This window comes from Vanessa cardui, chromosome 4 (genome assembly GCF_905220365.1).
Source record: "Vanessa cardui chromosome 4, ilVanCard2.1, whole genome shotgun sequence".
NCBI classification, from domain to species: Eukaryota; Metazoa; Arthropoda; class Insecta; order Lepidoptera; family Nymphalidae; genus Vanessa; species Vanessa cardui.
The window spans coordinates 12,074,774-12,093,978 of record NC_061126.1 but is presented as its reverse complement, the minus strand read 5'-3'; the positions used below and the strand labels follow the sequence as shown (position 1 = coordinate 12,093,978).

General features: G+C 32.6%; 1 protein-coding gene across 1 annotated transcript in view; it reads left to right on the top strand.

Annotated features, from left to right (window-relative positions):
* LOC124544244 (craniofacial development protein 2-like) overlaps positions 1 to 19,205 on the top strand; it is a 68,028-nt gene that overhangs the window by 1,994 nt on the left and 46,829 nt on the right. The window lies entirely within an intron of this gene.

The following is a 19,205-nucleotide window of genomic DNA, read 5'->3' as shown; positions in this document are numbered from 1 at the left end:
TTTGCACCAAGGGTCGGCTCTAAGTCCTTACCTCTTCCTGTTGGTTATGGACGCTCTAACGGCGGACATACAGGAGGAGGCACCCTGGTGCATGCTTTTTGCCGACGACATTGTACTGGTTGGTGAAGATGGACCTGAGATCCAGAGCAGATTGGAGGATTGGCAACGGAAACTGGAGAATGTTGGCCTGAAAATCAGTAGAACGAAGACTGAATACATGTTCTGCGATTTCGGCGGTCTCTCCGGTCCCGAAGCCATAGCGCTTGATGGCGCAGCTCTTCCAGTCTGCTCCGACTTCCGGTATCTCGGTTCACTCATTCAAGGCGATGGCGAAATAGATCGAACGGTGAAGCACAGGATTAACACAGGATGGATGAAATGGCGGCAGGTTACGGGAACAATTTGTGATCCCCGTATTCCCCTTAAACTTAAGGGGAAGATCTATAAGACCATGATCAGACCTGCTGTCCTGTATGGATCAGGGTGTTGGGCTACAAAAGGGATGACTGAAAGACAATTGCATGTTGCGGAGATGAGAATGCTGAGAGGAATGTGTGGTGTTACGCGAATGGATAGAGTAAGGAATGAGTATATAAGAGGAAGTTTGAAAGTGACACCGATAGCCGAGAAGTTTTGTGGAAGGCGGCTATCATGGTATGGGCATGTAATGCGGAGGAATGAGGAACACATTGTGAGGAAGGCCTTGAGCATGGATGTGGATGGATATAGAGGTAGAGGACGACCAAGGAAACGATGGATGGATTGTGTGAAAGACGATATGGCTAGAAAGAATGTTACTTGTGAGATGACGTCTGACAGAGAAGTATGGAAGGAGAAGACATGCTGTGCCGACCCCAAGTAAAATTGGGATAAGGGCAGGAGAATGAATGATGATTATGGTATCCATGTGAAAACGACATAAGTCTTAAATTTGCATTATGTATATGCGCGACAAATAGGTGAATAACTGAAAATCACGTTAACCAATTTTGATAATTCTTTTTTTATTATAAAATATATACTTCAAGGGTAATTTGGTGAAAGTTTGGTAAGGTTCTGAGCACAGGATCCATGACAAAGTAACGGAACGGAAGGGAACGGAACAATTCTGAGGGGCACGTTAGCGATACTCGGTCGAATCTTTTATTTATAGGTTATTTGTATATTTGAGTCACCTTCCGTAATTATTTAATTATCATAGTCGAATATTATAATCAACTACCTACCCACCCCGGCTTCGCACGGGTGCAATACTGATACTAAATATACTACAGAATTTGTTTATTTACGACATCACATCGCAAACTTCTAAAATTATCAGTGTTTCTTTACTATATTGTTCATGTATTATATACGCAAACCTTCCCCTTGAATCAGGCTATCTTTTAAAAAAAAACCGCATCAAAATTCGTTGCGTAGATTTAAAAATATAGGGACAGAGAAAATGACTTTGTTTTATACTATGTAGTGATGGAACTCCTATACGGCTCGCAGTTGGGGTGCGATATGGGGCAGAATTTCTTACTCAAATTTTGTGTATGTGATGTGATGTCATATGATGTACGAAATATAGTTGGTCTTTTTCAAAGTTTTTTTGCTGAGTTCGATTACAGCTCTTTCGAGGGATCCTTGTAGTTTACGCCGCGTGACGTATTAAATCCGCATTTTCGAAAGTCTATTTTTGCTTTATTCGCAAGTTTCCTTTGAAATTGTCCTCGAAGTAGTTTCTGACTCATATAAACGGAACGCTTAATCTATCCATATTAAAAAAAATTAGTTAGTCAACATCAGTTTCACTTAAAATCAAAAAATAAATAAAAATTTTAACAAAAAGAAAAACCGACTTCAAACAAAACACTATTTTAAAACAAATGAATATGCACGAAAAAGTAATAAAAATAATTGCGTATTCAACATATTTTTTAGAGTCTTCCTAAGTTAAATGAAATGAAAAATATTAGACTACTTAAAAGTCGATTAACGATTATATCATGTAGTTATAATTATTGTTATATTTGGAGTCGGTGTCAGCCAATAAAACCCTACAGTATATCTATCAAAAAACAATACGAGAATACTTTAACAAATATGTTTTTTACAAATTACCTTTTACACAAAATATACTGGATCAATCAAGGGGCTCGTATCGCTTCTTTCTTTTGATTGTTGGGGCAAGGGCACCGTGGCTGACACCGGCTCCAAATATAACAATAATTATAACTACATGATATAATCGTTAATCGACTTTTAAGTAGTCTAATATTTTTCATTTCATTTAACTTAGGAAGACTCTAAAAAGTATGTTGAATACGCAATTATTTTTATTACTTTTTCGTGCATATTCATTTGTTTTCAAATAGTGTTTTGTTTGAAGTCGGTTTTTCTTTTTGTTAAATTTTTTTGTTATTAAAATACTATTATTGATTTCATTATTTTTTCATATTTTAAAAATAATATTTTGATTTCTAAAAAATCTGATTGTTTTTGTAAATAATTCGTAATATTTCTTTTTTTTTTTATTAAGTAGAAATCTGAATAAACACATTAAATATACAAGATATACAGATTTATCGTTATCTACTTGTTGCTTCTAATAAGTTTGCACCATATATTGCTAATATTTCGTTTAAATAAATGTATCAATGAAGCCGTATAATATTACCTCAGATAAGTTTGTATTTAAACAAATACGGACATCCGATACCAGATCAAGTATTCAACTAAATTCCTTTCCATGGCGTCTGTAAATAAACTGGGTCTAAAGCAAGAATCCTGTTAATGGGCGACTTTAAAGTAATTACAACACTCGACGGCGAAAGGCTTTTACGATCGAGTGGTTTTTTAACCCTTAATATATTGCATTTCATGTCTATATCTGGTACTGCTCTTTATTGGCTGAATCTATATATAGTTGCGTACTGGTATAGGTTCAAGTAACAGTAATACGAATATCTTTTTCCAATTAATAAATCATTCGTCAAATACTCAATACATAATTGGGAATACATCTAGCTAGGATCTAGCCAGTGTCTTATAAATATATATGGAATAATATAAATAAAAGCATAGAGTTTCATGTATAGTATGAATATATTTTTCTTTTTATTATAAAAATATGTATAGCAATGCTACTAGTATAATTTACATGTCCTTGACTAGGGAACAGAAAGAGGGGAGAGGTCATGAGGTGTAAAAGCGTCATATAAGTTTTATCCTCAACGCAAAGCAAGTTTGATATCGTTATTAGTTTCTTTTTTTTTTTTTAATTAATGTAGGATATTTTTAAATATACAACTTAATTTTTATTAATATTTAATATGTGTTCATATTAGTCGGTAGATATTATATAACTGTCGTCATAGTAAAAATGAAGGTATATAAATAAATATAGCGACAAAAATTCACATTAAAAGCTTTCATTTGGAAATATTTCAAGAATCTACATTTCGAACCAATTAACATCTAATATATTTTGACTTTTTTTAAATATGTATAGGAGTAACCGTTGTTCTTATCTCTGCTAGTGCTAGACAATGCGCCATTTTGTTGATACGTCAAAATTACTGTGACTGTAATCTTATATTAATAGCCTCAGCCGATTTTTGTCCTATTCGTTATAAGAAGCTGCTGAAAAAAAAATTATTTTGGTTTCATTTTGAAGACCCCAAGTACAGAGAATTTAAGAATATTCTTTATTGCAATTTACTAAGTTGTTACAATTTAATAAATAATTAATTTTAGTGAGAGTAAAAAGGGATGTAATCCAATTCTCACTGAACTAATATAATAGGTTGGGGAAAAAGTTTCTTCGTATTTTATATGAAAATTCAAAAAGTTTTTTTTTATAGTTTATTTACATTTGACTAAAGTATGTAGGTGCCATTTTGTTCCATAACTTTTTGCCATCTTGTTGGTAGTGACATGATCTCATTGCTGTAAAAATTTTGGGGCTTCTGATCGAAAAACTGCGACAAGTGGTATTGGCAGTCCTCTCGTGATGTTAACCTGACACTGCCTGAGGAATTCTGCAGAGACCGAAACAGATGAAAATCTGAAGGTGCAAGGTCAGGACTATACGGCGGATGCATTAATACCTCCCAGCCAAACTCTCGTAATTTTTGTTGAGTGGCTAAAAATGTGTGAGGTCTAGCGTTGTCATGGTGAAAAACCACACCCCTTCTGTTGATCAATTCTGGCCGCTTTCTCTCAATTTCTTGCTTCAATCTCATCAATTGTTCGCAATACAGTTCTGAATCGATGGTCCTGCCGGGCGGTAACAACTCATAATTAATGATGGCCTTCGAATCCCACCATACACACAGCATTACCTTGTTGCGAGTTAATCCGGGTATTGCCACAGTCTGTGAAGCTTGACCGGCCTTTGACCACGATCTTTTTCGCACGTTTTTGTCGTATGTGATCCACTTTTCATCACCAGTTATCAGCTTCTTCAAAAATGGTTCGGTTTCATTACGTCGTAATAAAGAATCACAAATGAGTACACGGTTCATTAGGTTTCTTTCAGTGAGTTCATGAGGCACCCATACATCGAGCTTATTTGTGTACCCAGCTTTATTCAAATGAGTCAAAACCATTTTGTGGTCAGGTGCCAGTTCTTCAGCTACATCGTAACTACTAACATGCCGATCTTGCTCAACTTTTTCAAAAATGGCATCAATTTTGTCCGTAACAGGGCGACCAGAGCGAGATGCATCTTTGATATCAAAATTTCCGGCTTGAAAACGCTTAAACCAAACTTGCGCTACTCTCACAGATACTGCATTAGGTCCATAAACATCACAAATTTTTTTCGCGGCTTGAGTTGCATTTTTACCTTTTTTATAGTAAAATTTTAAAATGTATCGAATTTCTTCTTTAGATTCACTCATTTTAACAACAACAAAAACAAATGAAAATCACACAAATTCCTAATTTGAATTTGGAAGTGCCTTCTTTAAAATTAAAACTTTTTAATGATACCAAAACCAGCCAGATACAAATGGTATAGCCAAAAAGTTTTTATTACAAGTTCATACATACTACATGCGAAAAGACTTTTTCCCCAACTTAATATATAACAGATAAATTAATCACATAACATATAATTCTCTGTATATAAATTCACAACGGAAAACGGGAAAAGGTAAATTCAAACCGGAGTGAGTATTTATAGATTTTGACAAGCAATATTGCTCAACGGATTTGTAGAGACAGATATTAATTATTCAAAGTAATTTTATATTTTAACCGTTCTTATAGAAACTATTATTATAAATGCGAAAGTAAGCCAATCTGGTTTGATGAAATTTGATACAAAATAGATGATTATACTTGCCATGTAACCAATAAATTCTATGTGAAACCGTGGGCGGCAACTAATATACGAAAATTACAAATACATACGACTACATTAAAAACGAATACCAAATATAAATCCTAGTATACCATAAAGTTTGACCTAACCTCTTATGCCCGTCTTTTTTACGACTCATTAAATAAATAATAAAAATATTAATGAGCCTGTTGCAGTTACATTACGTTTTTACTTTTCTAATGTAAATTATATTAATACTACTCGCGACATGTATGTGGTACAGTACACATAAAGTACAAATAAAAAATCACTGATTATTTAATAGCAAGGCTGCTAAGACTATTGTAACAACGAGTTATGGCTAGTAATTTACATAATGACTTATATTTAATTTACAACTAAGCTCTTAACCTGGATAACCTAAAAGCGAGTCAGGTATAGTACGACATAACTTAGATGTAGCATCGGCAAATTCAATAAAACCTATTACTGCCGATTTATATAACCAATGAAAATAGCTCCCCATCTTTCTTACGTGAGACCAAACCGAGAAAGCAAGTACATAATGACGTCTCAAATTGATGAATATATTAATAAGGTCATATGATATGACATAAATTATTACGTTTGTGTAGATCATATTCTCATAAGAAATAAATATTGATAATTTGGGACAGCGTACTTAATTCGGATGTGATCGGTTTTACGAATTTTGCCGATGCTACATCTAAGCTGTGTCGTACTATACAGCTTTATAATAAATGCAATGCGTTTCAACCGCTAATTTAATTGGAGAGAATTTCCTCTGAACTTTACGTACATACATTTTCGTTTTATTAGAGACGCGGTTGGCCGACAAGTAATTGTAGTTTTGTTTTTGTTTGTACTTTTTATGCTTTGACTAAAAAATACCTAATTGATATTCTTCGTGGATTATCACATATTAAAATAAGAAGCAAAGTGTACTCTGCTTTGCTCTGTTAAGAGTTTTAAAACACAATTAACGCCGTCAAGAATCGTCAATCATAAACGTTAAGATGTATGTTTAGAGAATGATTATTTTTTTAAATCCGTTTGTTTTATGAATTATTTAATTTTCATAATTTAATAATTATAATTCTGATACAATACTACTTTATTTTTAGCTCAAAGCGTCAGAAAATATGAAAATTCGATCAAACCAAAATACATAGACGATTTATCTGGCGTCAAAACGTAAAGAAATTGAAATTATACGTCATTTGTCATTTGAACTGTAAGATATCAGAGTGATCAATGGTTTCGTTACCTGACTTCTGTCATAGATATTCCCTTCAAGCATTTACATTTATATGATCTTTAATTTAACATTTTGAATCGTTTTTAAATAAATTTATTTACAACGAGGAATAATTATTGAAAAATATTACAACTATAAAATTTCATTTCTGATCGAAGTGAATAATTTGTTTCCTAATATTTTTACTTCACTTTCTTATGAGTCAGCAGCACAGTATACATCTATGCGTATGGTTAATATGTAAGATGTTTATTCAATATTACTACTTAGGACCTTAACTTCTAGAATATTATAAACTTGTTTTACCGTATATCCGGCTTTGCTTCCGCTTAATTTATAAAATTTTATAGCACACAAACTATCACCCGCATTAAATTCATCCCTTGAAGGGTTCAATGGATGAATTAAAAAAGTTATCCGTGTCCTTCCCCAGAACCCAAACTGCCATACAAAATGTATTCTAAATCGATTCAGTAGTTTTAGCATATAGAGGTACATTAGTTACCTTTGCATTTATAATATTAGCATAAATAAATATCTTATTTACTTTGCCTGTGTATCTACGTAGGCGGCGATTATGTAACTAAGACCTGATCGAATCTAACTTTATTAATTCCTTCTAAAGAAAGGTTGTTGTAAACATCACAGGAGGACAACATTGCCTTCTGTCCAAGATATTCACGAGACCAAAGACAAAAATCCAATAACTTTTATTTGTTTGAACCGGAATTCGAACCTGGGATTTGAATTTGTTATTTATTTGGGTATTGCAGCAGTAAAATCTCGACCAGACGGTAAAGTAAACTTTATATGGAAGGCAATAGTCTCTTGTTCTGAAAACTGTTATTTATCGTAACGATAATATAATACATAATAAATAAATAAATAGATATGAGACAACATCAAATATCTTTTACTCTAGCTAAAGGACTTATGTTATGGAAAATCACAAGTAACGACGCTACCGCAAATACCTAGACCCAAGACAACATAGACAAATAATGATAATCTACATCGACTCGGCCGGGAATCGAACCCGGGACCTCGGGCATAAGCATAAGCATGGTGTACCCATGAAAACCGGTGTACACACCACTCAACCACGGATGTCGTCATGTATTTAAGACTATTGTTAGTCATACATTGTTCACCTATCTTTTTCAGCATTGTACTATTTTCAAAAAATCATCCATCATCAATCGCTTGATAAAATTTAAAGGGTTAACGTGTATTGTACTGAATGTATATCATAATTCATGTGTAAAGCAAAACGAAACAATTTAGTGATTCAGCTCTGCTTGCTTTCAGAGTCAACACATGGACATTGCCTTTATTATTTCAGTACGTTATTCCACCGAGATACCATGTCCTAAATCAGAGTTCATTTGCATACAACAACATCGTCGACACTGCTACTTGGTATAATAATAAACCAGATAAACATGGCAATAATTAACTTCATCCGTGTCTATTGGACTCGTTTGCAACCCCAGCTTTGTTTGTTTTGTAAAGTTATACATGATGATCACAGTTTATACAAATAATTAAAAACAAATTGTAAAAAAACATCATGTAATTCCTCACGCGAAATCGCGCTAGGTTGCATAAAGTATGTCTTGCAGACCTGAATATAGCATGGAGACAAGTCGTATCGCTTCTCAAAAGTGGTTATTTTTTATGCTATTTTACGTATACATGAAAACGTGTTCCAAGGCTTCATTTCTTTGATGATGTATATTTTGGCTTGTCATATATTTATTTGAATATAGAAAAAACAGATTCCATGATATTTGGTAAAGGAATGATTTTGTGTTATATGGTATTTATATATTATTTTAGTAACACAGTGTAATCGATTGAATATGAAACATTTGTTCAAATGGCCGATTTGGCTATAGATTTTGAACTTTACTATTAAATTCTTCTGAATAGAAACTCAATGTTACGGAATTAATAGTTTTAGAGCCATGCTTTAGAAATTACATAGAACTATTAGTTCTACGCCGGATCATGTTGTATCTGTCTCATCGAACCCCAAGGAAATATAAAGTACACCTTAGTGCACGCTTGTGTTTGCTGTACATAGCCAACGCAGCCAAAAGCTAGTTGAACTATTAGTTTGTTGAACTTTGATCAATATTGGATCATTATCTAAAAAATCAGCTTTATTAAGGATCATTCGTTGGATCTATTCAGATAAGATTATACAAATAAAGGTTAATGCTTGATAGCGCTACGAGTTGATATATTCCCGATGAGGAAACGAAACAATATTGTGATTGAATACCTCTATATAGCTACGAGTATTACAGTCGTATCGCTGTTATAAAAATACACTTTTTTACTTGATATGTTACTCCAATGAGAATAACAATATTATAAGTGATACTCGGTCGTTTGGTGTGTACTCCGGCTTTCATGGGTATGCCACTCGGAGGTCCCGGGTTCGATTCTCGGCCGAGTCGATGTAGATTATCATTAATTTTCTATGTTGTCTCGGGTCTGGGTGCTGGTACTGTTGTTACTTCTAATTTCCATAACACAAGTGCTTTAGCTACTTACATTGGGATCAGGGTACCGTATGTATGTGATGTTGTCTCATATTATTATTATATTATTACTTGGTACTCTTAATTAAAATTAATGAAGCTGAATTGTCTTTTGTAAATAATAAATTGTGAACGCTGATACGGGCAGATGTAAAATAAAAGATCGTTGAATAACTATATCATCCATACACCTCAAAGTATTTTTACATTACACTTAACATATTATTTTTATGACGTGTGATTTGAGATATTACATATTTTAAATTTCTATCATTATGTTTCCTAAGTATTTGGTTTTGTGTTCTTAACCAAAACTTTTGCGAATTCCCCACAAGAACGGTTTTATATAGGCTGTTACATACACTCGGCTTGCGGACTTAGGGCTTTTATGGGTAGCTCATAAAAATGATAGATCACTGTATGCTACGTGTTCTTTACATTGTAAGGCAGTTTATTTCGATAAAATATTTCGCCTTTTATCGTCAGGTTCTAGGTTTAGGAATGTTTTTTGAATTCTTTTAAGTGGTTATTTTTGTTATTTATAGCAGAAACGTTATTGATAGTTAATATCGTATGGTGTATTATATTTGTGGTACAAATTACTTGTTGAAGTGTTATTTGATACAACAACAGCCTGTAACTTCCCACTGCTGGGCTAAAGGCCTTCTCTCCCTATGAGGAGAAGGTTTGGAACATAATCCACCACGCTGTTCCAATGCGGGTTGGTGGAATACACATGTGGCAGAATTTTTATGAAATTTGTCACATGCAGGTTTCCTCACGATGTTTTCCTTTACCGTTGAGCACGAGATGAATTATAAAAACAAATTAAGCATATGAATTACCGGTGCTTGCCTGGGTTTGTAACCGCAATCATCGATTAACGGGTACACCCGTTCTAACCACTGGACCATCTCGACTCAAATTGATAATAATGATTTTATTTTTTGATAATAAGCTTCTATTGGTACTTTTTGCGAGTTAGACCGATTCGTTTTACGTGACGGCAAACAGCATGTCGTCTTCGAACTGTTTATGTGACATTTATTCTTTATTTTCGTTACTGGTTTGGTTGGTCTTGTACAAATAATGACAAAAATATAATGTATTTCTAACGTTTCATTCATTAATTTGTTCCATGTTTATAGTTTTATCAATAACCTTCAATTTGTATGTTACACACCCTTGCTTTTTATAGTCTAATGCATCAAAGTTACTTTTAACCGTAATATATAACGTATAAGATTTATTTTTGTAAGTTTAATAGACACACTAACGACCCGCCCCGGCTTCGCACAGGTGTAATACTGATAATACTACTACCGAATCTGTTCATTTATGACATCGCATTAGAAACTATTAATATATTCTATAATTATCAGTGATTCTTTACTATATTGTCCATGTATTACATACAAAAACCTTTCTTTCAAATCACTCTATCTATTAAAAAAACCGCATCAAAATCCGTTGCGTCATTTTAAAGATAGCATAGGGACAGATCGGTATGCGACTTTGTTTTGATGATTATACAAATGGTATATTTTTTTAAAGGCGTTCTAACCTTTCTTCAAATTTGAAATCTTTCTCAAAGCACTGTCAGTGCATACGGCCTCTTTGTTACATCACTTGAAAGCGAATAAACACCGTTGAGAACGTTTCTCCTTCATTCTAAAAGACTAATATTTTTATGTGTTACGTTTGGATGAGGTCAGATTTAGAGTCAACAGGTTGCGTGCTTTATAAGAATCGAAAATCCAACTTGAGACTGGCATTGCTTTTGTTTTTTTTATTGACTTAACCTACGTCCTCAGGATGAAAATATGTACAGTACTGAGTTAATCTATATACATATAATAAAATTGGAGTGTCTGTTTGTAATATTAAAATAGCCCTCTTTTACTCAATGTATATGTATGTATGTGTATACACGGTACATATACCAAACTAATATTTTTTACAATTTTTGTCTATCCATCTGTCTGTTGGTCTGTTTGTTCCGGCTTACCTCTGGAACGACTGGACCAATTTCGATGGTGCTTTTAACTGGTATAATAAGTAACTTAGTCTACATTTTTTTTTCTTAAATTCCATCGTATACAAGTTTGCGGGCAGATCTAGTTAAAAATATATGTTTACATACAAATTACTCATGTAAGTACATTCATTTGAGATTGCGTATGACATATCAAATTACATTAACGTTACCAAGTTCACAGACAAAACATATTTTTATGAATGTTTAATGTATTGCTGGAATGAAAAATATCGCGAGTTGCTCCAGGCAGGTCGTTGGATGAGTTACGTTTGAATTTTTGTTTACGAATAACGCTTTTGCTCTGTGTCTGGCAGCTTTGAATAAACTTATTTTTTATTTTAACACGTTGTTAACTCTATGAATAGTAGAAAAGGTTGTATCAAGCTACATGTGACAATCGAAGCAATATTGTTTTTATTCATATTTAGAAAAATTTACGAATTGGTTACTAGATGATAAGTCATTACTATCAATTAGCATTTTTAGATCAGGGTTGGACTCTGATAGATTAAGTATCCGAAAGAATCGGTTTTATATTCATTTGCTTGGAGAAAAAGTAATAACGTAATATTTACATAGGAAGATACGACTAACTATTTAAAATAACTAGACATTAAGTTAAAAATGAATCATTTGTCAACAACCCTGCGAAAAATATCAACACCCTCTACGCAAAAAATCGTAACATGGTTTCTGTTCAAAATGAAATTTCAATACTATAATGAAAACTACACATCCCTGAAAAATACATATTTTCTCACTCATAAGATACTACTGCAAATTTTACAATTTTTTTCATACGACTTTATGCGCGGGAGGTGTCGAAATGTAGTATGGAATTTGAAAATAAAACAAATGTACCAAGAGTTCAGACTTGAATCACTTGAAAGTTAAATATGCATAGATATGTCTGTGTGGGTGGAGAAGTGAAAGCGATTTTGACAATAATATGAAGAGTATTCAAAACACATTTTTACAATTGTTGTCGTATATAAATACACGAATACATAATACGATATGGGAATAAGTGAAATAACTTTACTATATAATGGATCCATTTCCCTTTGTGAATATAAAACGAACATAAATTGCTTTATTCCGGACTTTGTGAGTCATTCAGAAAGCCATAATAATAAGAATAATCTATGAATTGATTTCTGTTACATTACGATGGCATATTGTGAGAGATTTATTGTTTCCATAAACGTTAAGAGCTTGATATGCTATTCAAATTGTCGTATTGCTATTTTACTATCTAAAAAACATGTGAGAAATACAATATCTACATAATATGATAATAATTTTAAAGTAGGTATGAACCATACTAATATTATAAACGCGAAAGTAACTGTGTCTGTCACGCTTGAACGCCAAAACTACTGGACCGATTTAAATGAAATCTGGTACACAAATCATCAAGAGCCTGAGGAAGGAAATAGGCTACTGTTTAACTAGAAAAAAGTGACGTATACAAAGAGGTCTTACATCAATGTAATATATATTTACTTGGTGGTAGGGCTTTGCAAGCCCGCCTGGGTAGGTACCACCTACTCATCAGATATTCTACCGCTAAACAGTACGCAGTATTGTTGTGTTCTGGTTTGAAGGGTGAGTGAGCCAGTGTAACTACAGACACAAGGGACATAGCATCTTAGTTCCCAAGGTTGAGGAATAGTTAATATTTCTTACAGCGCCATTGTCTATGGGTGATGGTGACCACTTACCATCAGGAGGCCCATATGCTCGTCCAACAACCTATTCCATTAAAAAAAATAAGTTAATTTGTAAACATATTCATATTTTTATATTTAATAAATTTGAAATGATAATAATACGGTCGGGTATAACAGAAGTGTTTGCCTAGTTATACAATTATGGGAAATGAAATCGTAGTCATTATTTCAAATAGATAACAATTAAGTATCAACTTTTTGACTGATACACTGTCTAACTCAAGGGCCAAAACAAGAGTAGGTGTCTGATAAGATTATATTCACCTTCAACAAAATATACAATAATTTAAAACAGTATTGATTCTATTATAGATAGCTATCGTCCCAAAAATAGCCTGATAAGACTATACATTAACCTTCGCCAGCATATACAATTATACAAAACAGTATTGATTTGATTGATAGCTATCAGATAAGACTATGCCAACTTCAGCACAACGCTATCACTATCAATAAAATCAAGGATCATCACATAAATCAAAGTCATTATATAAAAAAACAATCCGTATAGAAAAAATGTAACAAAAAAAATCCAAAAAATACTAACTAAATTTTTATTTTTGGTTTCCTTGGGCAAAATGTCCACTTTATGTAATATCTCCAAATAATTTTCACTGTTGTTGTTTTACATCATGAAAAATATTTTATTAATAGGCGTTTTACTCGACAAACAATTCTATAGATCATAAAAATAATCAATAGTATTTGTTGATTTTTATGCAGGATAAGTTATAACTTAAAGACTACACTAGACTCTGACAGTCTGAGATGGCCCAGTGGTTAGCACCCGTGTATCTTAACCAATGATTGCGGGTTCAAACCGAGGCAAGCTCCACTATACATATGTATGTGCTTAATTTGTGTTTATAATTCATCTCGTGCTCGGCGGTGAAGGAAAACATCGTGAGGAAACCTGCATGTGTCTAATTTCATAGAAATTCTGCCACATGTGCATTCCACCAACCTGCATTGGAGTAGCGTGGTGGAATATGTTCCAAACCCTCTCCTTAATGGAAGATGAGGCCAGCAGTGGGAAATTTACAGGCTGTTACTTTACTTTACTCTGATAGTCGGTGAAGAGTAATTCTTTTTCACTATTACTATTATTAGTTACACAGACTATAACTTGAGATAACTTGAGATAGGTACAAGTTTCCATATTTCTTGTCAGTTTTTCTAATTTATGTTTCTATTTGTTTAGGTTAGTTTACAATTTTCTTAATCACTAACTAAACATCAGTAGACCTCCGCTTAGGTTGCAGTGACATAGTGATACCAAATACAAGGACATAAATCTAAGCTACCAAGGTCGGTGATGATATTGGTGATATAAGTAATGTTTAGAACTTCTTACAGCGCCAATGTATATGGGTGGTGATGAGCCCTAAAGATCAGGTGACCAATTCCCTCGTCCCTTGCCAATTACATAAAAAGTAATCGAAGGGAAGGAATGAAGGAGGATTTATCTGTTACAATATATTTTATTAAGACTTCGATTAATAAATGATTTTATAATCTTCTTAGCATTCGCAATTAAAGGTTGATTGACGAATTTGCAAAAGCGCTACATTTGTCTTACCAAATTTTTTTTTCATATTGATTAATTACATTAATATTATAAATGCGAAAAGAACTTTGCGGGTGTGTCTGTCTATCAGTCATTCACGATCAAACAGCTGAACCGAATTTAATGAATTTTGGTACGAAGCAAACTTGAAAAGTCTACTTGAAAAGACTACTCAAAGAAAGGACTACTTTTTTGCCTAACTTAGCAAAGCCGCGGGTTGCTATTAGTATAATATATCATCATCATGATCATATCAGCCATAAGACGTCCACTGCTGAACATAATCGTCCACTCCTAATGAGCATTCAATTATGTTATTTAAAAAAACTTATTTTTATAAGACCAAGACAATTGTGTGATTATAAATATGAATAATTAACTTAATTCAGAGTATATGATTATTGTCTTCAAATGTGTTATGAAATATATTACTAAATATACTACCTTATTTTGACTACTAGACTACTCTACTCGTTCAGTGTTTTGTCGTGAATCGTAGTCGTTTATATGATGGATTGTAAAGTCTCAAATATTAAGTAACGTTTTCACTCATTTCAAGTATCAATTAGTTCTTGAGAAATCTCTAGAGTCTTGAACCTTTTGAAGTCTAAAAATATGGAACTTCACTCGGTAAATTTGAGTTTGATGTAGGTATAATGTTTAAAATTATAGGCATGTAAAACAGTCACTGCATTTTTGTAAATGTGAACATTAAATATTCGAAATATAAATAGATTAGAATTATAAATGATAAAAAGCGTGGAGTTAATACCTGTTGACTTCCAAGCAGGATATATTATAATTGTATTTAACTAACATGACTTTGTATTTTTTAAATGTTAAAAAAGAGTAACTACTGATTTTCTTGCCGGTTCTTCTCGGTAGAATCTACTTTCCGAACCGCTGGTAACTTCACTTAATTGTAAAATGACGATTCAAAAGTGCTTGTAACAGCCTACTTGAATAAAGTTTACTTTGATTTGATTTGATTTAGATACAAACAAGACAATTTTTTATTTGTTTATTAAAAAAAATGCAAAATGCATACTTGTATCACAAAATTATTCGTGTTTAAAACCAAGAAAACGCCCAAATGAGTGACTAATAACTTCATACGGGTAATTTAACGCGAACGTATTTTATGTGTAAATTTATGTTTGTCGCCGAATTCGAAACATAAAGTAGGGTATAAAGCTCATCAATTTCATTGTTACTCGTAATACGCTTTCAGAAGTATACCCAATAATGTTCCCGTAATCTGTAATAAAGCGTTTCTTTCCTTAGTGGTGAAATAAGATTGGTTTATAAGTTTGCTTAACTTTTTGGCTCGTTCGCGAAGTTGGTCATCATGTCTGTCACAAGTGCTATAGAAAGTTGCTTTTAATATTCGTAATATGCCTACTTTTACATAATGTTGTACTTCATTGCTTTCAAAGAGTACTTATGATCTAAAATCTTTTTAGATACTTAGGCATTTTAAAAATGTATAAGTTATTTATGAGAGCATTAATTTTAAAGTTTTTGTCCTTTCTGATTTTTCTAAAATCACAGTGACATTCTATAAAAAAAAAACTATTTACCGTTTACTTAATTAGACGTTACAATTAAATTCTTAAATAAAAACACTGTGTGTCTAGTAAAAGAAATTCACAGTACAACTATCCCTCACACAAGAGATGAAATAAAGCAACTTTTTAATCAAAATATTGTCAGAGACTTATACAAACATTACATCTAAAATATTTTATTAAAGATCCAAGATATTCGCAAGGATTAATTTGCTTTATAAAATTAAGATTTTACCTGAAATAGCACGGATTAAATCGTTGAAATTTCTGCTTTCTCAAAACGTCCCGGTTAAGAGCCAGCTGCATATCAATGAAGTGTCGGACAAGCTAAATGAGTCTATACCGCTTCATTATCATGCAATTTAGTGCCAAAGGTTTGAGTAATTGCTAACTGCAAGTGCAGGCGAATTGTGTTTTGCTGTTATATTGAATGACAGACTGGCAGAATTCATTAACACTAATAACCATTAAAACGTTTCGTTCCGATTCAGACAGGTATTCCGATTTTGTTAGTAAAACTTTTCTTACAAGTTCTTTATCATTTTTTTTTAATTTATAAGATTTTCTTTGCTTGCTTTGCTTTATTAAGTAGAAGTATATTGGTAACCAAAAGACGGGTGGCTGCATTTCCATATATGTACGTAAATATGAATATGTGTATGCGACACATTATATCGGAATAGTCTTTCATTCTGTTAGATATCTTCCATTCATTTATTAACCAATAAATTTAAATAATTCTTCTAGTACGACACAACTTAGATGTAACATCGACAAAATTTGTAAAACCGACGACCGAAAAACATCCGAGCTAAGTTCGCTATCCCGAAATATCAATGTTTATTTCTTATGTGAATATGGTCTTTACAGAAACGTAATAACTTGTCATATCATATGACCTAATATATTCGTCAATTTGACACGTCGATTTACATGCACTTGCTTTCTCAAGTTGAACTGACGCGAGGATCTATAGCGACAAATAGCATCGAATGGCGCGATAGGGAGCTATTTCATTAGTCGTGTGAATCGGCAGAAATCAGTTTTATTGAATTTTCCGATGCTACATCTAAGTCGTGTCGTACTATATATACAATGATATATAGGTACATTCGTATGTGGCAGAATTTAACTGAAATTAGATATGTAAATCTTCTCACGATGTTTTTCTTAATCACGCACGACATGAATTATAAACACAAATTAAAAACATGGAAATTTAATAGTGCTCTCCTGACTTTGAATCCGTAATCATATCAGATGTCATGATATAACCATAAGGCTATCAGCTCACATACATATAATTATTATTACTATTATTTTATTTGCCTAAAAAAATCCGAGGACCGACTTTAATGTTAACAGATTTATGCAGGTCGACAAGATGGGTTAATTTGAGAGGCGCTTAAACTTATATCGTTACTTGTACAATGAGATCTTTGAGACCGGGGTCAGAGGTGTAGTAAAGAGGTTATGATGTGACGTGTGGCTTAAACTTATATAACAAAATTGTATTACCAGTGTCTCGTGGGAATTTTATCAGTAATCACGTATTAAATGATTACCATTTCAAAATACTAATCTGGGCTATTAAAATTTATTATTATCTAATCAGACTAATTAAATTATTCTGTTACCTTTATATTAATGTGAAAATGCAATATTACTGTAAACATAAATATTTTATCAAGTAGATATTAAATATATGCAAATAATTTTGCTGAGATTGAGCTGAGATGGCCCAGTGGTTCGAACGCGTGCATCTTAACCGATGATTGCGGGCTCAAACTCAGGCAAGCACCACTATATATATGTGCTTAATTTGTGTTTATAATTGATTATAATTCATCTCGTGGTCGGCGGTGAAGGAAAACATCGTGAGTAAACCTGCATGTGTCTAATTTCATAGAAATTCTACTACTTTTGTATTCCGCCAACCCACATTGGAACAGCGTGGTGGAATATGTTCCAAACCTTCTCCTCAAAGGGAGAGGAGGTTTTAGCCCAGCAGTGGGAAATTTTCAGGCTGTTGTTGTTGTTGTTGAAAGTAATTAAAAGAGGCGATTATGATTTTAATTTGAACGTAATATCAATGTAAACAAATAAAAACGCAGCTATTGTGTATTGCTATTTGGATTTATTTAGCACCTTTTATAAGTTATTATTGTAATATATCAACTAAAACATTTTAATAGGCGGTAAGTAGTATTTTTAAATAAATTTTACATCAAAACAGAACAGTAAAACACTTTTTATTTTTTATTTACTAGTCGTCTTAGATTTAAGCGGCAAATTTAACTAACATAATATAATTTTTAATATACATATAATTTAATGTGAATGTGCTATAGTATACAAGTCGTGTTATTCAATGAAACTCCGTTAAAACACAAGTGATTCTATTTAATTCATTTAATAACGCATAATATTTGTATACAACATATATTACACATCCTGTTCGAAAATCAACTACTATTTACTTTTTTTTATTTATTTGTAAAATAATATTCATGTGTAATGTTCGTTTTTTAAAAATTTGTTTTATATTTAGTCACCGGAAAGTGTAAAAGTTATCCTTGCACAAATTTCATAGAAACGTGCGGTAAAACCTTAACCTAAATATTACTTATTACTAAGTAGTAATGTTAGAGCTCAGAGCAGGATGTAAGAAGAAAATATTATCACTATATTACGGTATGAAGTTAGAGGGCAAGTGGGTCAGTATAATTAAAAGAACAACGTAAAAGCAAAACGTAGTAAGTAGCATTTATAGCCTGTAAATAATCAACTGCTGGACTTACGTCTTTACTTCTTTTTAGGAGCATGTTTAGAGCTTTTACTAGTAAGAGCCGAGCTACTTACAAGCAATTATTGAATGATGAATACAAAATCGTCAGAAAGCTATCGGAAATAGTTTTCGTCAGAATAAGTTTCTTCAATGAAACCTCGATGAATTATAAATACCAATTTAACATATAATATCCATTGGGATAAAACTTAGTGAATTTCCATAATTGAACTCACAGCCTTAGGTAAAGATTCACATGTTAAAGCATTCTGATTGAACAAAAAAAGTATATAACATGCTCTTGTCAATAATAAAATTTTTGAACGCAGACAATTCAATTTTTACTTCCAATACGATTTCTCATAAAAT